Source organism: Lissotriton helveticus, chromosome 8 (genome assembly GCF_964261635.1).
Source record: "Lissotriton helveticus chromosome 8, aLisHel1.1, whole genome shotgun sequence".
Lineage (NCBI taxonomy): Eukaryota > Metazoa > Chordata > Amphibia > Caudata > Salamandridae > Lissotriton > Lissotriton helveticus.
In genome coordinates, this window is record NC_136069.1 from 938,564,617 (window position 1) to 938,591,504 (window position 26,888).

General features: G+C 44.5%; 1 protein-coding gene across 3 annotated transcripts in view; it reads right to left on the minus strand.

Annotated features, from left to right (window-relative positions):
* The window catches only part of LOC144773018 (protein TFG-like), a 199,579-nt gene that overhangs the window by 89,291 nt on the left and 83,400 nt on the right, over positions 1-26,888 (minus strand). The gene's annotated exons all lie outside the window — the stretch shown is intronic.

Genomic DNA, 26,888 nt, shown 5'->3' on the forward strand with positions numbered 1-26,888 from the left:
TATATATATATATATATATATATATATATATATATATATATATATATGCGCCACAAAAACGCAAATCCAAGCTTCCAGAAATCCTTAGTAATCAAGGACGCCACCGGAAAAAGAGACGAGAGCCGACCCAGGATATGCAGGTGAGAATGATTTTATTTCGATCTTCGGCAGCCTGCCAGCATAACGTTTCGTCCTACCCAGAGGCCTTGGTCAAACAACGCCATTGGAGGAGCAGGAGATTTTTAAAGTGAAAAGTGCAGACAAACCTGTAACATGATTGGTTAACACGGTTGCCAAATATATGGGCATGGAAAAAATACTAATGGGTTCAAACAAATGTTAAAAACCACATAGTTGTAAATAGACAGTGCACATATAAAAATACATTATTTAAAAAAAGAGCAATTGAGGCAATCCTTTAAAAATAATTAACGTATAAAAATATCACAGAAAGAATTCATTATAAAATACATTTCTGTTATGTGCAACATAAATGCAGCTGTGCAAAAAATAGAGCAGTGTGCAACGAGAATAAGACACAAGTGGGTTAATTTCTTTCAACAGTCCTGATCCGGAGAATTGGAGACATCCATGCCCATGGGGCAATTTAGTGCAATCAAAATGTACAGTATGTGCAAAATGTGCAAAACATGTGCAAAATGAATCAAAAATGTGAAATAGCGAACTCTTGTATTAAAAATCCATAAAAACAGATGTTTATAAACACTGTACTGTGCGAAGAGAGCAAACTAACACCAAAGTTCTTCCCCTAGTCAAAAGTTATAGCAATGGGGAAGTTTTCCCAAAAAATTTCAGTTCACAATGGTGCTATTGTAATGGGGGTTCTAAATACTAGAGAAAGGTATGAAAATCCTCGCTAGCGGTCAAGCCTAGAGGGGACTTGCAATCTAATTCCACAATATACCTTGTTTCAAGAGCTCTTAGAATGGCCTCACGATTTCCTCCCCTTCTAAGGGGTGGAACTGCATCTATGACTAAGTATTTTAACAGCTGACTTTTGTGCTCATGATAGTCCTTGAAATGACGTGCGACTGGGTAGGCGGCATCACTGGTGTGGATGCCCCTAATGTGCTGGAGTATCCGTTTGTGAACCTGCAACTTGGTGCTCCCAATATATTGCAGGCCACACGAACACTCCAGCACATACACCGCAAACTCAGTCTTGCACGTCAGCTGTTTGTGGATAGCACAGGGGATATCAGAAAAAGGTGTAGTGTATTCTGTCCTGCTCACCCAGTGTTTGCAAGCTTTACACAAAGAGCACTTTCTAAATCCCTTACTGGCCTGCAACCAAGTTGTGTTTGTTGCCACCTCCGGACTCGACTTGACCAGAGCATCGCTCATGGAGCGTGCTTTTTTGAGAGAAATTTCAGGTTTGACTGACATCAAACTACCTATAACCGGATTATTACATACCAAGTTCCAATTTCTGTTAAGAATTTTACGGAGAGCTTGGTGCTGTCTGTTATGGGAGAGGTGTGGCGCCGCGGCCAGGGCGACTGACGCTGGAATCTGGGGATCAGGGTTCGATCCCCAGCTCCGGCGGAAGGTTAGCCCAGCACCATGTGACTCTGGGCAATAGCTCGCTTAATCTTCCCGACGGCCCCCAGCGCCTAGAGACCCTTACGGGTGATTGTGCGCTTTACAAATGTGGATTATTTATTATTTATTTATTTATTTCTATGTCAGTATAAGCCTGACAGGTTGTCTGGTCGTCTGGGGTCCGCTACCAGAGTTTTTTTTTTTATAAAGCAGAGCCTCCTTTCTAGGGATAGAGTTTGCCTTCCGGATAGCAGTATCCACTACTATCTTTGTGTATCCTCTGGCCAAAAATCGTGTTTTACTGGCCTCCTGAGCTAGCATACATTGAGATTCGGTGCTGCAAATGCATCCGATACCCAGCATCTCCCCATAGGGGATACTGCGTATCAGATGCGCCAGATGAGGACTCTTGGCGTGCAGCACTGTATTGCCTGCTGTGGGTTTCCTATAGAGTACCGTCTCTAGTTTGCTGTTATTAACTATAACCTCCACATCCAAAAAACAAATGTGGTCCTGGCTGAAGTTAGAAGTAAAAACAAGGTTCAATGCATTGTTGTTAATCATTTCAATGAAGTCACTGGCATGCTGTTTGGTACCACGCCATATAAAAAATATGTTGTCAATATAGCGGTACCAATGTACCACATGTTCAACAAAAATGTCATGGTATGTGCCAAGGAAGACCTGCTCCTCACAGTAGCCCATATGCAAGCTGGCATAACTGGGAGAGAAGTAGGCCCCCATAGCAACACCCCTGATTTGCTGAAAATACTGGCTGTTGAACATGAAAAAGTTGTTGTGCAGGCAATAAGAAATCATAGCCATCAGCATCTTGTTATGTTCAGCCATATGGATAGGTCTACTTCCCAAATAGAATTGAATGGCTCTCAGCCCATCAATGCGCTGGATGCCAGTATATAAAGCGGATATATCCAGTGTGATTAACCAACATTGCGAGTCCCATAATACAGTCCAATTTCCTTAGAAAATCACCTGAATCCTGTACATAGGATGGCAAAGCTTTAACAAATTCTTGAAGGAAAGAGTCCATGTATACGGTAGTATTTTCCAACTGACCACCACGAGCAGAGATAATCGGTCTGCCAGGGTTTTTTTCAAGATTTTTGTGGACTTTGGGGATCAAGTAGAAGATAGGCATTACTGGATGATCCTTTTTAAGGAATCTAAACTCGTCCTGGCTCAGCAACCCCACACTCCGCCAACCCATCAGTAGTGTGTGGAACCGTGCCTGAGCTTTTCTGACAGTGCACCCATCACATAGTTTGTAGCAGAGTACATCATTCAATTGGAGGTAAGCCTCCTCCAGATAGCGAGAACGAGGCCAAAGAACGACATTGCCCCAATTGTCGGATTGGCGGATGAGGTTATTATCCGCCTGTAATTTCTTGACCAAATTAATGTAGCAGTTACGTGCCAAATATTTGCGTTTCTCTCTTAAAGTTGTTATATAGAGCTTCTTGATCCCTGCAACTGTCATTTCATGGAAAATATCAATGTTGTCATGTAACATTAGTGGGGTGAAGGTGGATTTGGCTTTAAAGTTAGTTTAGCCTGGCACATCCAAAACCAAATGCTCTTCTGAAGATCCTGAGCTTGGGACTTCATTGCGTAATGCTGTCAGATCTTGTAACAGTTCCAAATCATTGACAACTAGGCCAGGTGACAATTTCGTAGAGAGAGTCAAATGCGCTTTCGGCTGGAATTTGCTGCACAAAAAGTGTTTCTGTAACTTCAACTTACGGGTGTATTTATAAAGATCAATCAAATTCATGATGTCATTTGAGAGGTCATCAGTGATGTCATGAGTGATGTCACTGACCATGTCATGAGTGATGTAATATGTGACGTCATCAGCAGTGCATTGCGGGCGCACGAGTTAGTTAACTAGAACAAGGGAATTTCAATGGTTTTGTATTAGTTAAATGTCCAGCTAACTATAACATGTGTGAAACCTATGGTTTCAGTGAATTTCCAAGGTTTTTTTAAATGCTAATTTTTAACTATAAATTGTGTGAAACCTATGTTTTTTTCGGTGAATTTCTAAGGTTTTTTAAATGCTAATTTTTAACTAGGTCAAGGTCAAGGTCAAAGGCTTTATTTCGATAAAAAAATTATCATAAAAGCAGCACAGAAATCACAATGGTACAGTTTTAAAAAACAGAACAGTAAATTTTGCAATAAATATTTAAAAAGGATTTACACAAATGATACTAGCCTATTAGTTCATTAAGTTTTTACAGATTAGCAAATCAAGTCAAAAGGCAGTTCATTGGATTGATACATTTTAAAATGGGATTTTTAACTATAACGCGGGTGAAACCTATGGTTTTTTCAGTGAATTTCTAAGGTTTTTTAAATGCGAATTTTTAACTATAAAGTGTGTGAAACCTCTAGCCCTGCCCCCTACCTTCACCACTGTGCAAACATGCCCCGTACCGCGTTCTAAGTTGGGGGATTAAGTCCCCTTGTAAACTGGGGGTCCATGGAGGTCAACTAGCCCACCAGGAACCTCCAGTATGCACCAGGGGGCTGCGTTGCAGAGACGTGTAAAGAGGCCACACCCCTTTTTACACCTCTCTGCAACGCAGCCCCCTGGCGCTTTTTCCGAGGTGGAACTAATTCCCCTTTGCATACTGGGAGTCCCTGGGGGCCAACTAGCCCACCAGGAACCTCCAGTATGCGCCAGGGGGCTGCGTTGCAGAGAGGTGTAATGAGGCCACGCCCCTTTTTTACACCTCTCTGCAACGCAGCCCCCTGGCGCTTTTTCAGAAGGGGAACTAATTCCCCTTGCATACTGGGGGTCCCTTGGGGCCAACTAGCCCACCAGCAACGTCCAGTATGCGCCAGGGGGCTCCGTTGCAGAGAGGTGTAAAAAGGGGCATGGCCTCTTTACACGCCTCTGCAAGGGAGCCCCCTGGCCCATACGGGAGGCTCCTGGTGGGCTAGTTGGCCCCCAGTATGCGAGGGGAATTACTTCCCCCCTCTGCAAATGCGCTAGGGGGCGCGTTTGCAGAGAGGTGCAGGGAGGGGGCGTGGCCATCTCCCGAACCCGTTTAAAAAAAAAAAAAAAAAAAAAAAAAAACTTTGAAGGAGGGCTGTGTAGCCCGCCTTTTTCTTTTTTTTGGGCCCTGGGGACCCCATCCCCAGGGCCTGCCCCCAATTTATTCTTGTTTTTTTTTAAATCTGGAAGGGGCCGCGTGGTCCCCCCCCCTCCCGTGGCCAATTCCGGCCCCGGGGAGCCCATCCCCCGGGGCTGGCCTTTTATTTATTTTTGGGGGGAGGGGGGGCCACGTGGCCCCCCTCCCGGGCCACTTCTGGCCCCGGGGACCCCATCCCCCGGCACCTGGCATTCCTCGTTGGGGGCGGTCTCCAAGCCCCCCACGGTTCCTGCCAGCTCCCCGCATCCTGCGGGAGCCGGCATTGCTTTTCTGCATGGGGAGCAACTAACATGCTGCTCCCCATACAGAAAAGCAATCAGCTTTGATTTTTGAAAGAGCAGGTTTCCTGCTCTCTCTTTCAAAAAGCAAAGCAGTTTGCTGTGGTAGGGTGGGAGCTGCGAGGCTCCAGCCCTACCACAGCAAACAGCAGTGTCCGGGGGGTAGGCACCCCGGGACACTGCAGGAGCCGGCCCTTTAAACTATTTTAATAACTACCCTATATAATGTATTCTGTTAGTATGTTCATTAAATACATAAATATATGTTTTTAAATAATTAAAAACATTCGCGTCTTTTGCGTACGGGGCGCCGTACATGACGTCACACGGAAGCTTTGATGCGACGCGTAACGTGAAAGCGTATTCATAGCGTATGCCGAGAATGATTAGCAGTACAAACTATGGTGCGATCACTCTCTCACTGAAATCAGAGCACAGGGCGCGCTATGAGAATGGTTACAAGTGGTCACTCATTGAAGTTCAGATTCAGCGGTGTGGCTTATCCACTGTATCATAACGTTACCTTTTAGCCTGTTTAAGTTTGAGGTTTGCATGAAATACTAGGCTATAGGCACATATGGATCTTTAGGAAGCGCTTATCTCCATGAAGCTTGGTTATTACCATTTACATATAGGTGCCTGAGGGAGGGAAAAGTCGTCTATCTGAATGGCGAGGATTGCAAACGGGAGTTATTTACTTTGAAATAATGCAGATTGTTGTGTGATGTGAGCAGGCATCGCTTACATGATTACGGTAACGGAGCCTGTGGTTTGCTATAAAAAAGTTGTGTTTACTCCTCTGCATGGGAAGCTGGATGTTTCTATCTGGCCGTCGATTCCGACCTTGAAAGCAGAGTCAACCAAATGAGCCGTATAAGAGCGCTATTGTCTCAAAAAGAGTTTCTCTTACATCTGCTAGAGAAACATTTGTCCTTCATGTAGCAAACACCCGCACAGAAGTGCATGCTTTATTAAATGCAGACGTGCCCCTGCATTTTGGGGAATTAATTCAGACTATCTTCAATGCGTCCTTGACTACGGAGTTACCTTACTTTAAAGTTATAAGCAGTGGCCTTGTGAATTCTTTTCAAACTTTATTTGGTGTCTTCTCTGCATTTTTCCATTCGATTTTTTCCAGCATCTTTGGTGGATTCCCTTTAATACTCGCATTAGTTGCCGGTGTGCTTTTATTAATTTGTTTACTTAAATATGGATGCACATCCTGCAGCACACGACAATATTTCTCGGCTGTTGCTGGTCCGCAACTGAATGCTTACTTATTACGGACCGCTGCCTCTGGCTAAATTGAGTGCAGCTTATGGATTATCATTTCGATTTTCCTTTTTCACATGCGTTCAATCTGTCTTCCATTGCCTGAGCTGCGATTTCGGCTGGGCGCTGGATTTGCGTCTCTGCAGTACGGTGTCTCCCAACGCGGATTATGACCAGCTGATGAGCTCCTTAGTGGTTCATGACTTGCTCTGTTCTGTTGGGCACCGAAGGGCGTTTTGGCTTCGGTGTCGAAGAATCCTTCAGTGTCAAAGGATTTGTATGCTTCGGTGCCGATGGAAGAGGTGGAATTGACATGTGTGGTTGTCGGTGCCGAGGCACCGGAAGGCGTAGTTGTTTTCCTCAGAGCCGAGCCCGAAGGCGGGGCGTTTGAGGGAATATTTCGGTCTCAACTGGGCCCCATGGGCATAGTGCTGTCAGTTGCCTTTGGCTTGGGTAGTGTCTGTTGTGCAGGGGCAAGAGTACTCACGGGTTGACGAGATGGGATCGAGTCATCCGAGTCCTCTGCCTCGGATATGATCTGGAGATCAGGCGAGTCTTCCTCGGCGGCGAGTGGAGCCTCGTCCTCGGAGATGTCCTCGCCCTCGGAGAGCTCTTCTTCGACGATCTCCTCCTCGAAGATGGCCTCCGGTGCTGGGGCCGTTCTCATCTCGTGTCGACGTGCCCTCCGATCCCGAATGGTCTTCTTCGATCGGAAGGATGCACAAGCTGTGCAGGTCGACTCGTCGTGTTCCGGCGATAGACAGAGGTTGCAGACCTCATGATGGTCGCTATGAGAGAATTTTGCTCGCCATACAGGGCATCTCTTGAATGGAGTTGTGTCCATGAGGCGTAGGCCGTATGGCGCCGATAGGCCCAACGGCCGGGGTCGACGCACCGGAATGTAGCTGATGATGTCGAAAAGTTTATTCGATGTCGATAAGGTTTGTATAAAGTTTCTACGCTTCGGAGTTGCTGAAAAAGTCTTTTCTAGCCGGAGCGGACAACTTTCATCCGAACCCAGTGGCGGAAAAAAACAATCTGAGGATGGAGTCGATGACCATGCGCAGTATTGTCCAAGGGTGGAGTCACCTATCTCGTGACTACAAAGACTTCTTCCAAGAAAACAACAACCTGCAATCATCCGAGCCCAACACCAGGTGGCGATCTATTGCAAAAGTGTACGATCTGCAGCTCATATGCCTCGAATATATAGATTTTTTTTTTTTACATAGTTTCAGATGTGTAAAACTAATAACGGAGTAAATCTTCAAGTTGTTACAAAGCAAATAATAAGCATTGGCATAGCCAATAGGTCTCGCCTTTGGGGCTAAAGAAATATTTAGCTAGTGCTATTGGTTTTGCCAATATTTGTTCGATAAGTTGGCGTGTTCAAACCTCACAGAATATAGCATGCCACGCAGAGAAGCACATGCTCTGACTCTAGATGCCCCAGTTTTTTCATCCCACGTAAAGTCCGTCCGTTTATTTACAAACACACAGACAAGCCATGTATCAACTTAAAACTAAACACACAGTTCTGCCACTTCAGAAAACTCCAATACTGTAGGATCAGAGTGAGGCGCTTGCATAGCTTATTTGACATGTGCGAGGTTCGCTTTTTCAAAGTAGGACAAAGCGAACGTCCAGAGACCGCATAGAACGCCAATCTGAAAGTGGTTCCCATTTTCTGCTAAAAGGAAATAAATGCTGCAGTAGATAAAACTATCCGCCCAAGATCACACTGCTAAGTAGGAAATCCGGGATTATGAAAACAGAGGCCCCTCGGTTTAGACAGCGCAGGTTGGCCGATAATCTACCCAACCTCCAAGTATATACCAACCCAGTCAGTGGAATAGCAAGGGCAGGTATGCGTGTCCCCTTTTGTGCTGGGCAGCCACATACTGAGCGCAACGCTCCCTCCCGTCCTCCTCCCCATCCCAGTACAGTCCAGCATCAGCATCTCAGCAGCTGTAGGCGCACACACACACACACACACACACACACACACACACACACACAGAGAGAGTCAGGTAGCTGGGGTACACGCGGACGTGTCCTTCGGTTTCAAGTGAACTGGACACGTCTATTTGATACGGACATCGCCTTGCACTGTCAGGGCGTAAGGGGCAGCTCACAAACTCGGATACACCTTGTATCGGATTGATTTTAAATCCCCTGTCCTGCGTTTGGCAACGAATGGTACGGACAACATGCGTCAAATGCCCCTCGCATGTGCTTGTAAATGTGAGTGGTAATGACAAACATGTGTGTAATACACCTCGCATTTAAATGAAAATTCCCTCTCTCGCGTTTGGGGGTGAGTGGTACAGAAAGCACTCCTCCCATGCGGTTGGAAATTCCCTGTTCCCGTTTGGGGGTGAGTTGTACAGACAAACATGAGTAATACATCTAGCATGTGCTTGGAAATCCTGTCTCACGTTTGGGGCTGAGCGGTATGGAGGGCATGAGCGCAATACTCCTCGCAAGTGGTAGGGCATCCCCTGTCCCAGTTTGGGGGTGAGTGGTACTGACAAACATGCATGTAGTATATACATCGCATGTGATTGCTAGTTAAGACGGCTCTTCCATGTAGGTTGTTTTTCTCCTGATTAATGTTCGAAACCCTGATGTAGTGCAGTGTTCCCAAGGCAGACTTAAGTTTGTGTTTACGAACTTAATAGCCAGCAGGGCATCCAGGCGGCCTACTCTTCCGCTATGAAAACGCTAGCTGGGCACACCTGTACGGAAGGAAGAGATGCCCCCTATGTGCTCTGGAGGACCTCAGGAATTATTCAGCCCAAAAAGTGTGGACGGTGTGCTGAGTTAGAACTCTTGTCTGGGGATTGTCCCGGAATCTTAAAACATGACGTGCCGGGCAGGCTGGCAGTAATTTAAACTGTCCCACCCAGCTGTTCCCGGGGTCCCTGCTGGCACAGCTGCACAAGGTCGTAGCCCAACACACAATGAAGCAGCCCCGCCCACATTGGGAGATTCAGCAGCTGCTTGTGGGTCTCAATGCGGCCGAGCAGGTTTGGGCTGTCAGAGAGCAAGAAACAATGTATCCCGGTGTGGCTTGTTGCCATGACAAGGAGCTCTCTCAGCCCGGCGTAGGAAACAATTCCATGGAGGTAGAGGACAGCGCTGGGACGAGCACGAAACCATTAAAAAAAAAATTAAAAAAAAAGCATTTCAAAGACAAGCAGGGCGGCGAGTTAAAATCAATTAGTAACATGATTCAGGATACTGGCTAATCAAGGGCAGCAGCGTTCGGAAAGGCAATAAATTGCTTTAGCAGATAACAAGCAAAAGCGAAAGCACGTCACCAAGGAGGAATGCAGATGCCAGCCGGGCCACAGCCATGGAGGCTGCCAGGGGCCGGCGGGCCCTCCGACCCGGGGCCCGCTTACACCTTGACAAGCAGGGGAGGCCTGCAAGGGACCGACGGACCCCTGTCCTGGGCCCTGGGTGGAGCGGCAGCCCGGGGGACCGGGCCCAGGGCCGGAGCGCCCGACCCGGGGCCCCGACCGGGCCCCTGGACCCAGCCGGGGCTCCCAGGCCCGGAGGCACAGGGGAAGCCTCCCCGGGCCCGCCGGACCCCGTCCCGGGCACCCTGCCCCGCGGCAGGACCCAGGACGGAGCCCGGGGTGGGGAGGCCACCCTCCCCGGGGCCCTCAGGGGCCCCGGGTGGGGCTCCTGAACCCAGCCAAGCACGGGGAGGCTCCCCGGGCACCACGGAACACCGTCCCGGGACTTTGGCAGTGCGGCAGGCCGGGGGACAGGGCCCAGGGACGGAGCGCCCCACCCGGGGCCCCGGCCGGGCCCCTGGACCCAGCCGGGGCTCCCAGGCCTGCTCGCTCTCAAGAGCAAAACACCATGGGAGTGAACATTTTAAGAAGAGGTCGGGCATGCACCCGCCTTTGGCCAATTGCGTGCTTTCATTTTGTGAAAGCCACATGCAAAGGCCAATAGAATGCGACAACCATACGCACAAGCTTTTTGAAAGCTTTCTGAATGTCTGGAGTGATTCCAATAGGCCCTCTACTAGAGCAGTGCATGCGCGCTTCGCTAGGCTCGACCTAAAAATAGCTCTGCAGGAGGCATTTGCTATTCTGCATTTCTGATCAGATGCAATTTTAGTGGGTGCTTTATATGCCATGCAGCTCATGTTTGAGTTGGTTGTACACTTGTTCTGCGTACCTCCATTTCAGATCTAAAAAATGTTTATCCATTTGCAAAGTTTCCAGGTATTGAAAAGTTAAAAAATATATTTACCTGTAACAATAATCCTGCATCTAGGGTATACTCGCTAGATTCATATAATTTACACACAAAAAAAACACGCTTTTTAAAAACCTTTACCAATTATACAAAAGGGGAAATATATTTTTATTAAATCGCAGCACGCAGAAGAGGCTAAGCGCCCCTTTAGCCGTTTTGAAGGTGAGCAGAACATGCTTCAAGTAAGACTACTTAGCCCTGAAGCCATCTTGCATCCATTTTATTGTCAGATATGCGACCAACTGGATAAAAGTAGATGTGGGAAGGATGATCAAGGATGAAGTATTATATCAGGCAAATAACTTTTCTCCTCTAGCCTTTTCTACCAAGAGGCATCTGGAATAGACCCTCATGATGTTTCAAAGAGACCTTTCCAGATTAAATAAGGAAGACATGCCCCAACAGGGAGGTGTTATTTGGTGCATGCATGCTGGAGACGAATGTAAAGTGCCACAGTATTCAGCACAAAGGAACATAGTTAACGTTTGCCATTCAGAAATAAAACATTCACCCTATCACTCCCTCCCATTGTCGGGGTGGGGGTAAAGTGTGGGGTGGTTGCAATATGGAGTCATTCTGGGTCTGCTGATTTTGGCAGGAGACTAAACTGACCGGAGGTTTACTTACCTTATCAAGCCTCTAGTAAAAAAAAAAACAGTTGAGCAACAAATTATTTGCCTTTTGGGTTAGATAGTTACTCATGGTACTATTGCTTCTGTGACAAAACACAAAATATGGTACCCCCTACCCTCCCCCCTTTCGACAGGTCAGTTGATCGTATGTTCTAAATCTCGGTTTACATTCTTTGGCTCTCTTAATCAGTATGTGCAAAACTGATTTTAATTTGTCAATATTTTTGGTCTGCAGCAAATGCCCGAGGGTCCACCTTTGAGGCGCAGAACATATTTGACAAAAAAGGCTGTTTATGGTAGCAAGATGAACAGACAACAGTAAACACTGAATGTTTATGGGGAATGAGAGGAGGTTGGGCCATACTGACTGTAGGAAGGTGATCTGAGAGATTGTTGATCGGTGTAATGGACATTATTCTCCTTCCAAAGTGGTATTGACGAATAATAGTCTTTTGAATAGCAGTTGTTTCAGAGGGATTTTAAAGACGAATATTCATTCAATGGGCTGATTTCTATAAGAAGGTTGTTCCAGAGTTTTCCTTAAACCACTTTTAGGGTTTAGCCTTCGAATCTTGCTAGTCTCTATTTTGGGATGGTCAGCGTGTGCTCAGGTGGAACGTAGCACTGCTGAGGTTTGATGGAACTTAGTGGTCTCATGCATACCCAGGAGTTTTTAGGTTGATGGCTTCCACCATGTATACGGTGTTAAATTGTTAACCAAGATAACTGTGCCCGAAGGACGAAATATGGTAGTTTTCCTTCATCCGAAAATTATCCTTCTACTTTGAACATGTTCAAGTTTTGCAATGTCCTTGTTTGAGAGCTTTAGGTATGGGACACTGCACTAGCATGATCTTGATTGGGCAACTGATTGGACCAGTTTTCTTCTGTGTCAGATGGATAGGACAGGGCTGATTTTTAGATGGCATTTAAGGGGAAGTTAAATGATGTGATGGTCACTTTAATTTGGAGCACTGAAGATAGTTGTGCATCGAAAAGAACTACAAGGTTGCCCATCGTTTCTAGTGGCAGATGTGGTTGTTCAAGTGAAGTAGGCCCAGAGATATTTGGAAGAGAGAGTTTGTTCATATTTAGTAATAAGATTCATTTCACTCATCACTTAGATAAGGTCAAAGAGACTCATCAAGTGATTGACCAAGAGAAGACGTTCTGTGAGTGCATCACTCTTGGAATTGTTGCTTAGATCTAGTACAGCTGTGTGACATCTGCATATAACTGGCATTTAAGACCTTTCAATTTGTTCAAGTAAGCTAGAGGGCACATGTACAAGTTGAAGAGGAGTGAGGAGCGTGTAGACCATTGGGGTCACCACATATCATGGGAGCTGATTCCGAAACATGTAGATAGAGTTTCATTTGCTGCTTTCGTTAGGAGTAAAGATTTACGCCATTCCCAAGCTTTTCTTCTCATGTAAAAGGTTTCATGTGGTTTAGAGGTGTTTCGTGATCTACAGTGTTGAATGCAGCTGATGAGCCCAGTAGGATGAGGCCACCAGTTGTTGGTTTCTTCAGGTTACAGCCTTCTTCGGTGTTCATCACCAGTCAGTACCATGTAGCAGGCAGAATGCAGACAAGCAGATTGTTGGATCACACATTGTTCTGCAATTGGCTGGCTACCTCGGCTTCAATGATCTTGCCAGGAAAGGGAGTATTGAGATGCATTGGTAGTTGCTTGGAGTTGGAGTCTACAATAGCTTTTTTGAGTAGGGGGTAAGGCAAAGGTGTGTTTTAGTGTGTTAGGGAAGTGACCACTTCGAAGGGAAGCTGTAGCAATGCAGGCAATATCTTTGGCTAAGGCTGCAATGTTCATTTTCTAGAGTCTGGCAGACAATGCATTTTGCAATGATCCAGATGGTCTAGTTTGGATACTCTCTTGATAAGATCTTTGGCGGAGATTAGCTCTAAGGAACTAGAATTGCAGTAGAAGTGGCAGGTGGAGCAGGATATTTACCAGTCAAAGGAATAATTGGAAATGATTTTGAGACATCTTGGATTTTTTGAGGCAAGTATGAAGTCTGTTTATTACACATTGCTTGAAAGTTTAAGGTGGAGTGCAGGGGTTGCTATTGAGGGATGATGTGTAGATTAAAGGAGTTGTGTGGCAATGTTCTGCTGAGAACAATGTAGAAGGATCTCTTGACAGCACATATTTTGCTTATAGTTGGTGAGATGTGGTTTACAGGCTGGTTTGTCCAATTCTTTGCTGTTTTTCGCCAGCTTCCTTCAAGCCTTCCGGTTTCAGTGGGTGAGGTATTGATTCACCCGGGCCTTGGGTGTGTTTTTCATAGAGACTTTAGGCTTCAGAAGTGCTAGGTGAACAAGAACCAACTAGTATTGGAGGTAAAATTGGCCTATGAGGTGTTTTTAGCTGTGTCACTTCAAAGATCTGGGATGTGCACAGTCTATAAGTTTAACTGAGTTCTCCGTGCTCCATGGGTATCACTCTCCTCCCTGAGTGTACTCGAATAATCAAATGGTCGCAGGACTATTACAACATAGTCCTCTCACCCCGGGCACAAGACGATTGCTGGATCTCCAGCTCAAATAATACAAACGTTTTTTTCTTGTGATTATGTATATGTGAATTTATTTCTTCATCATAATCCACATTTGTCAGAAAGTTCACGTATTCAATATTTCATGTAACATCATTTGTTTAGTTCCCAAATTGATTATTTCCAATGCATTTCGGTGCATCTAGCACCTTCATCAGGGAAATCTGTAAGTTAATTAAACAAAACAAACTTGCTTTAGCCTGCGTTCTTTCATATAATTCACAATGTTAAACATTACCATCTTCCATTGTAATTTACTGCATTAAGTTTCAACAATGCACAACATAGTTTAACAATTATTACCACGTTGGACCGCTATCTCATAAAACATTTTACAAACTTGACTCAATATGAGTTGGGCGTTCAATGATACAATGTAACGCTACTGCTCAACTCGTACTTCGATGTTGATATGCCGTTCAACTACGCACTATCATGTTCTCAGTTCCTGGCCGCTCTATCGCTTGCATGCTTTTCTACCAGTTCTACTAAACTTGTAAGACGCGGCTGACTGTTGCGAATGCGGGTACTGTGAACGCTCACCTTATTAGTTATGTAAACTGCTTACGCGAGCTCCATGCTGCGCTTCCTAATGGCGCCGGGGTCAAGTGTGTTCCTTTTTCTATCCGCTGTTTAGCGCATGCGCGTTGCTCTACCCCGTTTTTTTTCCCAGTTTTATTTTCACTAAACTTTATTAGCGTTACTTAAACGTTGTGCTGGCAATGTGTGTGAATTCGACTGCCCGTCCTTACTATGTAATGCCTGACTGGTTTAAAGAATGTGTGAGAGAACTTCATGCAATGTTGTTTCATATACACGGTAATTTTTACAATTCAGCAAAGATTTACGCACTACATCATAGATAGCATAAAAATTCTGTTCGATCGTTAAGCCCATTGGGCTTCAGACTGTTCAAGTAATAAATCCAGTGGTTCTCTCTTTTGAGTAAGTTTTTTTTGTTACTTGTGCCCTCTGTTTTAAGCACTGTTTCCAATATGCAAGCTCACAATTGGCTTATGTGGTGCTGTTTTTCCTTAAAATGGACTGCCACCGTTGATTTTGTTGATTCTGTTCTTATATTGCTTTTATGTTCTGCGAGGCGCGTTTTTAGTTTGCGCTCAGTGTGGCCTACATACACTGCGCCACAAGGGCATTTCAACATATATATTGTATTCATTGTGTCGCATGTCCCATTAACTCTTAATGGTATTTGGAATCCTTTCATTGGATGGGATATGGCATTGCCCTTCATGATGTTATGGCAGCTACTACAGTTCATACATGGTGTAGTTCCACGATAAGTGCTTTTTGGAGGTCGCTCAATAGGATGCTTTAACATTTCTCCTAGGTTCTTTGCTCTCGTGAATGCGAACAGTGGTTCTTCTGAAAAGGTGCTTTTGAAATCCACTTCCAATTTCAAAACTTGCCAATGTTTTCTAATAATGTTCTTGAATTGGTTGCTTACATTTGAGTATTTACTCACACATGTGATTCTCTTGGTAGCCTCTTTTGTTTTGTTCGTTAATAGTTCATCTCTGGATGTTTGTTGTGCTCTAGTCAGTGCTGGTTGTATCGTTCTTTCAGGGTATCCCCTGTCCTGGAACCTTTTTGCCATAATTGTCAGTTGCTCTTGACATTCTTGAGTTTGCGAGACCACTCTTCGTACCCTGAGGAACTGTGAAAATGGCAGATGTGTCTTCAAGGGTAAGGGGTGATGACTGTCAAATTTCAATAAGTTGTTTCTGTCGGTTGGCTTTCGATAGAGGTTGGTTTGAAACTGATTTTCACTTCTGGTGATTTCTACATCCAAAAACTGAATCTTGGTGGTGCTCATTTGCCACGTGAAGCTTATCCTTTCATTTCTGCTGTTCAGTCTTTCCAATTCATTATGTAAAGTTTCCTCGTCGCCTTTCCAAATGAAGAAGATATCATCGATGAATCTTACATACATCGATAACTGGCTGGCCCATTCCTGACGTTGGTAAATATGCAGGTTTTCAAAATCAGTCAAACAAATTGGCGTACGCCGGTGCGGCGCAATTACCCATGGATGTACCGCTCCGTTGAATGAACCATCGTTGTTGATGTTCAAAGTAACTATTCATCAGGGTAAACTCCATTAGTTCCATTAAAAATATTTGCAAATGTTGTTCATACGTGCTGTTCAATAAAGCTTTTTCAATAGCTTCCAGGCCTTCTTTATGTGGTATGGACGTATAGAGTGCCCTAACGTCGATGGTTACCATTGTTATTCGCTCTGATGTTGTCAGGCTGTTCAATTTTCTCAAAAAGTCGGTAGTATCCTTTATGTATGAAGTCGATTTGAGCACTAGTGGTTGCAAATACTTATCAATGAACTTCCCCACTGGGTCGTGGAGACTGCCCTTCGTAGAAACTATCGGACGGCATGGTGGATTGTTCAAGTCTTTATGGACCTTGGGTACCATATATATGACTGGACTCTTTGGATTTTCTTGGGTTAAGTATTGTCTAGTTTTGTCTGTTATGGTTCCCATGTTTTGAGCTCTTGATAGTATGTTGAACAAGGTTTCCCGGATTTCTTCCGTAGGGTTGTAATCAATTTTCATGTATAAGGTCTCATCCTCTATGTGCTCTTTAATCACTGTCTCATAATAAGATTTGTTCAAAATAACCATGGCCCCTCCCTTGTCAGCCTTTTGACACACAATTTTGTCATTTTTCGCCAGTGCTTGTATGGTGCCATATTCTTTGTTGGCCATATTCTTTTGTTTAGGAGTCTTCTTTGCGTTGACTTTTTCTATGTCTTGTTTACATAAGACTTCAAATAGGTCTATTGTCTTGTGGCTGATTGGTGGCATGTAAGTGCTTGTGGTTTTTAGTCCTCTTAGTTCATCTGGTTTCTCTTGCAAAGGTTCCGTGATGACGTTATCAAAAAAATGTCTGAGTCTTATTTTTCGCGTCAATTTGAATAAGCTCACCTCTAGTTCCAATTTATTAGTGCGGGCTGTGGGGACGAATGACATCCCTTTTTGTAGCGTATCTGTTTGGAATTTGGTCAGCCTTTCATCTGATATGTTAATGACCAGGTTCTTACTTTCTAGTGACCTTTCTTGTTCTTGTTCTTCTTCGACGTGACTGTTCTCGTCTGTGGCGTCGTTTTGTCTATTTCTCTTGTTGTTTCTGAGTCCCCTCTGGAGTCTGCCGTTTCTGTGGGGCCTCCTTCTAAAAAAGGACGCTTTTGGTGGCATGTAAGGACTTACATGCCACCAATCAGCCACAAGACAATAGACCTATTTGAAGTCTTATGTAAACAAGACATAGAAAAAGTCAACACAAAGAAGACTCCTAAACAAAAGAATATGGCCAACAAAGAATATGGCACCATACAAGCACTGGCGAAAAATGACAAAATTGTGTGTCAAAAGGCTGACAAGGGAGGGGCCATGGTTATTTTGAACAAATCTTATTATGAGACAGTGATTAAAGAGCACATAGAGGATGAGACCTTATACATGAAAATTGATTACAACCCTACGGAAGAAATCCGGAAAACCTTGTTCAACATACTATCAAGAGCTCAAAACATGGGAACCATAACAGACAAAACTAGACAATACTTAACCCAAGAAAATCCAAAGAGTCCAGTCATATATATGGTACCCAAGGTCCATAAAGACTTGAACAATCCACCATGCCGTCCGATAGTTTCTACGAAGGGCAGTCTCCACGAGCCAGTGGGGAAGTTCATTGATAAGTATTTGCAACCACTAGTGCTCAAATCGACTTCATACATAAAGGATACTACCGACTTTGAGAAAATTGAACAGCCTGACAACATAAAGTAAAGTAAAGTCCACATTTGTAAAGCGCACAATCACCCGTTAGGGTCTCTAGGCGCTGGGGGCCGTCGGGAAGATTAAGCGAGCTATTGCCCAGAGTCACATGGTGCTGGGCTAACCTGCCGCCGGAGCCGGGGATCGAACCGTGGTCCCCAGATTCCAGCGTCAGTCGCCCTGGCCGCGGCGCCACACCTCTTCCTGCAACATCAGAGCGAATAACAATGGTAACCATCGACATTAGGGCACTCTATACGTCCATACCACATAAAGAAGGCCTGGAAGCTATTGAAAAAGCTTTATTGAACAGCACGTATGAACAACATTTGCAAATATTTTTAATGGAACTAATGGAGTTTACCCTGATGAATAGTTACTTTGAACATCAACAACGATGGTTCATTCAACGGAGCGGTACATCCATGGGTAATTGCGCCGGACCGGCGTACGCCAATTTGTTTATGACTGATTTTGAAAACCTGCATATTTACCAACGTCAGGAATGGGCCAGCCAGTTATCGATGTATGTAAGATTCATCGATGATATCTTCTTAATTTGGAAAGGCGACGAGGAAACTTTACATAATGAATTGGAAAGACTGAACAGCAGAAATGAAAGGATAAGCTTCACGTGGCAAATGAGCACCACCAAGATTCAGTTTTTGGATGTAGAAATCACCAGAAGTGAAAATCAGTTTCAAACCAACCTCTATCGAAAGCCAACCGACAGAAACAACTTATTGAAATTTGACAGTCATCACCCCTTACCCTTGAAGACACATCTGCCATTTTCACAGTTCCTCAGGGTACGAAGAGTGGTCTCGCAAACTCAAGAATGTCAAGAGCAACTGACAATTATGGCAAAAAGGTTCCAGGACAGGGGATACCCTGAAAGAACGATACAACCAGCACTGACTAGAGCACAACAAACATCCAGAGATGAACTATTAACGAACAAAACAAAAGAGGCTACCAAGAGAATCACATGTGTGAGTAAATACTCAAATGTAAGCAACCAATTCAAGAACATTATTAGAAAACATTGGCAAGTTTTGAAATTGAAAGTGGATTTCAAAAGCACCTTTTCAGAAGAACCACTGTTCGCATTCACGAGAGCAAAGAACCTAGGAGAAATGTTAAAGCATCCTATTGAGCGACCTCCAAAAAGCACTTATCGTGGAACTACACCATGTATGAACTGTAGTAGCTGCCATAACATCATGAAGGGCAATGCCATATCCCATCCAATGAAAGGATTCCAAATACCATTAAGAGTTAATGGGACATGCGACACAATGAATACAATATATATGTTGAAATGCCCTTGTGGCGCAGTGTATGTAGGCCACACTGAGCGCAAACTAAAAACGCGCCTCACAGAACATAAAAGCAATATAAGAACAGAATCAACAAAATCAACGGTGGCAGTCCATTTTAAGGAAAAACAGCACCACATAAGCCAATTGCGAGCTTGCATATTGGAAACAGTGCTTAAAACAGAGGGCACAAGTAACAAAAAAAACTTACTCAAAAGAGAGAACCACTGGATTTATTACTTGAACAGTCTGAAGCCCAATGGGCTTAACGATCGAACAGAATTTTTATGCTATGATGTAGTGCGTAAATCTTTGCTGAATTGTAAAAATTACCGTGTATATGAAACACAACATTGCATGAAGTTCTCTCACACATTCTTTAAACCAGTCAGGCATTACATAGTAAGGACGGGCAGTCGAATTCACACACATTGCCAGCACAACGTTTAAGTAACGCTAATAAAGTTTAGTGAAAATAAAACGGGGAAAAAAACGGGGTAGAGCAACGCGCATGCGCTAAACAGCGGATAGAAAAAGGAACACACTTGACCCCGGCGCCATTAGGAAGCGCAGCATGGAGCTCGCGTAAGCAGTTTACATAACTAATAAGGTGAGCGTTCACAGTACCCGCATTCGCAACAGTCAGCCGCGTCTTACAAGTTTAGTAGAACTGGTAGAAAAGCATGCAAGCGATAGAGCGGCCAGGAACTGAGAACATGATAGTGCGTAGTTGAACGGCATATCAACATCGAAGTACGAGTTGAGCAGTAGCGTTACATTGTATCATTGAACGCCCAACTCCTATGGAGTCAAGTTTGTAAAATGTTTTATGAGATAGCGGTCCAACGTGGTAATAATTGTTAAACTATGTTGTGCATTGTTGAAACTTAATGCAGTTAATTACAATGGAAGATGGTAATGTTTAACATTGTGAATTATATGAAAGAACGCAGGCTAAAGCAAGTTTGTTTTGTTTAATTAACTTACAGATTTCCCTGATGAAGGTGCTAGATGCACCGAAATGCATTGGAAATAATCAATTTGGGAACTAAACAAATGATGTTACATGAAATATTGAATACGTGAACTTTCTGACAAATGTGGATTATGATGAAGAAATAAATTCACATATACATAATCACAAGAAAAAAACGTTTGTGTTTTTAGCTGTCTAATTGCTAAGAGATGTGTAATGCACTAAAGTTAGAACACTTGAAGGAATGTTCTTGTAGTTTCCCCATAGAAATATAATGAGTTTGTTTGGGTGGAGTGGAGCTTCACCCGAGATGTGTGTGAAATGAGAACATCTTATTACTGCGTGGTTGGTACAAGAAAGTGGAGTGAAGGAGGGGTTTGAAGAGGGTAGACTGTGCTCTAGAAGGAGGAGGACTGGGCACCAGGTTCGGTGGGTTGGACCTTTGGAATGCTGGGTGAAGCTGAAGGAGTCGATTAGTAAAAGGAAGTCTTTTATGAGCACATTAACTGTGTCCAGTTGAATGCTGAAGTCACTAATTAATAGGATTTTTTTTTAGCACTCTCTCGTAGATAGTCACAAAGGCTGTGAAATTCTGACAGGAAGATAGAACAGTGTTTTGACTATTGATGGAGAACGGTTATAAACGCTGAGAATGTTCATTTCGCGGACTGGTATTCAGAAGAGACGGAAAGGGTCAGGAATTCTGTGAGGAGGCTAAAAGTGTAATACAGGATACACTGTAGACGATTGTGTACGGGGAGGGTGTTCTGGGCAGTGGGTCCAATTATGGCAGTGTGCATTGGAGTTGGATAAGGGAATCACCATCTAGACCCTGCCCCAGTAACTAATTTGTAGAACTCCTTTTGGGCAAAAATGGAGGTGGAAGAGTAGATCTTAAGCCATTGGTAAAGAGACAGCTTTCATGAGTTCAAGCCTGGGGGATGTAACGTAGATATAATTGGTTAGTTTCAGAGTAAAAGACCAATCTGTAATACAGCAGTACTACAAAGGTAACAAAATACGTTTTTTGCAGTTACTGTGTAATTGTTCAATTCCACATGGGGGCAGCAAAGTACAATATTAGAATTACAAAGAATGAAAAGACTGAAAACGTTCAACGCGAAGAGCCTTAAAAATACACTTTCATAATGAGAAGTTGATGTTTGAATGATCAGCAGGTCTGACACGATCCTACTTTTGTAGGTTTTTCAATGACACGGACGGTGTTGTACTGCGTCTATTTTGTAAGCTGTAGTGGTTAAACAACGACATATTTGTGAATCAGTGGGTTACCGAGTTCCATTCCTAACCGGTCTGCCAAATGTTTCCTGGGATCGACAAAACATGTCGATTCGTGAGTGCATGACAGGCAGGAAAACAGGTTGTACCGGAATGTATGACATTTTGAAGTAGTTTGAGTGTCAGCCCTCTAATTCTTGTGTTCCTCGAGTCGCCTGATAAAAAAATAGCCCAAGCCGGGTAATTCTCTCCTGCTCAGTCTTCCAAAATTGCACCTTGCTCCACAGCAAGCAGTAGAATGATTTGCGCAAACTTGCTTTTGACGAGCTCTAATGAAGTCATGTTAATTCCTTTTGTCTACTCTTTGTTTATGCATGCCGGTTCAAAATGCAAGCTCAGACTTCTCCATTAAATGGCCTCAGTAAAGCCGTCTCCTACCATGGCTAGTGAAATCCACCATACATTATCTGCTTTTAGTGAAGTTCCAATTTTCCGCGTAAAAAAAAAAAAAACGGAAGGCAAAAACAATTTTCTCAGAATACAAAAATCTTTACCTCTGCATGGAGCATATTGACCCTCCACCATCATGGTCTTTAACAACTGGGGCCATTAATCGCCATAGCATTTATGGTGTGTGCAAGTTGAATACTGTGGGACTAATACCCCAATGTTCTGAACCACAGGTTGCAATTTTTAGTTTCACTCTTCCAAACGCAGACCCTCTATAAGGTTTATTTTCAGTGTGTGCTTACTATTCCACAACCGCTTCATGTGGGAACAGTTAGGAATGCTAGCATTCAACTGCGTGAAATTATCTGTCTGGCAATTGTAACCGTAGCAGTCAGTATGGTTGTTTTATTTCTTTTAAAGGTTACAATTTCTTGGTCTGACCAATGCACAAACGTGGCTTCGTTCAATTAAAAGCACATGCCATACTAGGCATACTGGCCACACTGAACGTACAAAGTCAGCAGAGAAAGCATAGAGGTATGGAAAGAATGTAGAGCGAAAACTTGTATTCTTAATTTGGACAATAATCCCAATGGTGCTTCTGGAATAAAGGGAAGATATGGCCTAGGAACAATCCTACAGCTATAGAAAGTTGTGAAATATTTTAAGTTGCAAATAACATATAGCTCACGTATGCACCTGTTATTGCATGGCCACTAAGAATGTAGTCTTCCATGAAAGAATCTTCATGTTACAGGGTGATACAGGTTCAAGTGTTTTGTGAATCAACCTAGCCAGGGACAGGTTCTGGTCCCAAGGAAGAAGTGCATTAGACCCATCAGATATCAGACTACCTGGATGGCTCACCTGACTGGTTCCAATATGCACCAATGGCCATGAGATAGGATTTGCAAGTGCTCATCAGCACCTCAATTTCGGGTGACCTGACCCACAAAGTTAGTAAATAGGTTAATGATGATCACCAGTGACCGAACCAGAGCCATTTGGTTTTTTACTGTAGTGCAGAATACTTCAGGTTTCTGTCAAGAAAAAGTTATCAGTGGAGATGTGATAAGTTGGCCTGGTATATGTTGTCCAGTAATTAAAGTGGTCACCTTGTACCAGTCCAAACGACCCTTATGATGTAGAAGGTCAAAGTTAACCTTTAGAAAGCTATCCTAGTGGTAGCTGTGGGGAGCAGCCTTCAGGCTTAATCTTGAAGGAATGTAAAGCAGCTTGTTTTACCAGAATATCACCTCCTGAATGACTAAATGAAGGAGAACCACACAGTAGTTCGATAAAAATAGGTATTTATTAATCGAACACTCTCCTATCCTCTACACGTGGATAGGACACAAAGCACACAATATAAGATCAATAGAACACTTGTAAGTAGCACAATACACAGTGGGCTCCAGGGGGGAGACCAAACCATATACTAAAATAGTGGCATAACAAACACGACTCTAGTCAAGACAGCCTAGAACAAGTAGAATCCCTGCGACCAAGGAACCACCCAACGTGAGCAGATGGGGAACCCACGGAGGACGGGTGCAGTATGCCAACACGACCGCAGGCTCTGTACAATTCTATAGGAAAATCGCAATTACAGTTTTAAAGTTTAAGGACCCTTCTCGGAGGACTTGGAGCCAACCCTTTGGAACTTAAAGAGTTTGAAGAGCCACCCCACCCGTGGATACCGTAGTACCCAAGTTACCTATCCCAGAGGAGCCGGGTGCAAAGGTCTGAAGTGGCGTCGGAAACTCCCGTCGTGCTCAATGGAGGGCTGTGAAGAAGTACTGCTCCCATAAAGGTGAAGAGGGTCCGGTGGAATCCAAACCTAGATTCGGGAAAGAAGGAACCTGAAAGCAGAGGGGACAGAGTCTGGGTCACTTCAGAGTGGCCAGGGGCTCTGGAGACGAATGCCCACCGATGGCAGGTGCTAAGAAGGGATACTTTGCAGCCACGAGGACCAGCAGACGTCAAGGACGACCAGGAGCAGGAGGTGAGCTGTCCCGCGAAGGATGTCGTGTGAAGAGGGGTTGGTGTCTGGCGGGAGAACCAACAAGCAGGTTACGATGTGGACCAGTGAAATCCAGGAGACTCACCAAGCACTGGGAAGTCAAGGCACATCTGGAGCAACCAGGAAAGCCCAACAGAAATCAAGATGGCCCTCAGGGGCACTCACAGGCCGATGGACCAGCAAGTCGCGAAGGGACCTCAACCAAGATTGTAAAGCACCAGCCCACAGAGTACTCTGTGCGAGGAGGTAAGAGTTCTTGGGTGCAAATACTGCACAGGGTCCAATGCACAAGCGCAGGAATAGCCAACAAGCATATGCACTTGCAAATGGACACAGTGCACAGGGGTTCGGGTTATGCAGTCCCCACAAGGGATACTGGCCTCAAACTCAGAGGGCAGATCGACATCAGGGACTCCTTCACTCCAAGGGAGATTCTTCAGTTGTCTTAAGTGCACCACAGGTCCTGCACGGAGCAAAGGCACAAACTAAGCTTCAGACAGAAAGGGGGACGAAGTAGAGCCCAGTCGAGGTTCAGCGAAGTCCAGCGTGTCCAGACGGTCGATGGTCAGTGGTTTCTTCTTGTAGAATCTGGTCAGCGTAAAATCTAAAGTCTTACAGCCAGGTAAGACCTTTTGTACCCACGGGAGAGGGTTGGACAGATTATGGGGAACCTCCTGGGGGAGGGGCAAGACAGAGGGGTGGCTAACCCATGTCCTTTGTCTAGTTTCGCACCAGAGCAGGAGCTGGACTATGCACAGGGACACAAAATGTGGCCCAAGTGCAGACTTTCAGGCGCTCAGAGTGCACCCACCCAGCCCCAATACACTAAATCCTGTCTGGGAGGTGGTCACACCTCCCTGTGACAGGATGCCTATTGTGCTGCATTCCTCTGTTCGAGCTTGGCACAGCAGCAGGAGGGCAGAAATTTGTCTGGTCAGCAGCATCCATTTTGTGCTGTCCGGGTCGAGAAGGCTGGCACCGATTAGACCAGTGACCCCACAATGCTCTGTTCAGAAGGGGGGAATCATACCTGCCACACCAGTTACTGATTTGGAGGCAGCCGTTTGAGATAGCACTTACTGCAAGGTTATAATGCACCTCTACATATATGTCCGGCTGAGACACAGACAACCCGGGAGAATGGTCACCGAAGGCTGCAGAGAGGCTCTGCTCAAGCAGGGGTACCCTCAAATAAAACCCAGCACCCTGCCTTCAGGATTGTTAAGGCCTGCTGTAGGGGTGACTTATACGTTTTACGTGTAGTGACAATTAGATATAGTGTACCTATATATAAAGTAAGTAGTGCAAGCACCATCTTACACATGCTGCAGTAGCGGGCCCTCAAGTTCCATTTTACATGGCCTCTCATGGCTGACATGATACATACTTCAGCCCATGGGAGGCCTCTGGGGTACCTATACCCTGGGTACATGTGTACCATATACTAGGGACTGATAAGGGTACCCCAGTATCCAATCTGGAGTGTACCAAAGTACATATATGTCAATTTAAGGGAGAAAGCAGATAGACTGGGGTCCTGATTAGCAGGATCCCAGTCAGACTAGTCCGAAATAGTGAGACATCAAGCAAAAAGTGGGGGGTAACCATAAGAAGCAGATCCTACTTTCCTACAGGAGATACCTAGAAATTTAAAAGGCCATCTTTTTAAGAACAATGCCTTAAAGGTGTGTAAGGATGTGTAGGGATAGAACTAGGACTTCCTTCATGAAGCTTTGTAGTTGGTGAGGAGAAAGACGCGCTACTTTAAAATAGATCAAGCAGATCTGATAACCTGACTTAGTCATCCAGGTGGCTACAGCTTGAATTCCCTATCTCAGGTGGCTCACTGATTTTTTGATGCAATTTCTCCATCAGAGTAGTTTGGTGGGGAGAAATGCATAGAAACACCCGATCCAGTAGTATAAGTCACCCCTCAAGTAGTCAAGCCTCAAGCCCAATCAAGAAATGAAAGGACCACATTAGGTAATGAGTTCATGGGTGGACATCAAGAACTGTGATTGTCCCACTTGCAAGCACAGCAAAGACACCTCCTCAAACTGTTGCCCTGATAATTATATCTCGCAAGTCAAGTGACTAGCATGAAAATGTTGCGCTGCACTTCCTGTGGGGAGCTTAAGTCCCTTTGTTTTCTCACACAGAAAAATATACTGTTGTCTGTGCGATCATAACCACCTTGGACCACAATAGTAGTAGGAAGGCTTTAGGCACTGACAAAAATTCCATCACCTGCACTGTGACAGAAATGCATACATACACAAAAAATACAGCTAGCAGCGACAAACTTACACCGTACAATAGATCACCAAAGGACTATCAACAATGCAAGACAGGTAGCACAAACTGGAATGTAAAAACCGAAGTGCATACACAGAGCCAGCATACTGACATATTACACACACACACACACACACACACACACTTTCTACACAATAGATTACACAAGGACTGTTCACAAAGAACAGATAGTACATAGGGCAATGCACATAATAAAATGATGTACACACCCTGCAGACAGTTACCCCTTGCTCTCTGCAGAGTGCACAAACCTCCGTCTGAAATGCTTTATGTGGGGGCAGGATCAGGATTCCCCCCCGCCAACCCTAATCTAGACTCCAGTAAGGGCTTCTAGCGGCCAGTTGGAAAACCAATATTAAAATTTCTTGTCCTCAACTGAAAATGTTTTTTGAGCATCGGGTGATACAAAATACCTCAGCCCTGCAATAGAGACCACAAGTAGTGGACAAGGCAACCTACCATACTGCTGGGAGAGTATTCCCATTATGTGACAGTCTGAAGCTAGAACAGAAGGAACCTGTGGACTTAGACAGGTCTTCCTGTAGTGTGTCCCACAAGATGGAGTTGCTAGTGTTTTACATGGTTCAGGACAACTAAGCAACACGTCGCAGTCCAAGGATCGTTTGCACTCACCAAGTTGTCATGGCCATACTGGTCAGAAAATAATCCACTGCCAGGGAGATTACAGTTACCCTCTGTGGAAGCTGTCATCCCGAATCACACAAAGTGATCTTTGTATCAGTTTGCCATCTTTCTTTGATGCTATCCTGCTGCATTCTAGAAATGGATAGCAATGGACATTCGATTTTCGCACAAAGGCCAGTGCAATGGCCAGGATCTTAATATGCGGTGGTATGGAGATAAAATGGCAGCATCCTGTACTTTTAATATTGGCTTGACCTTAAACCCAGGTTCTTCCTGGTGTCTCCTAGAATGGTACATGATACGTACTTTTAATGATGAAGATGCACAT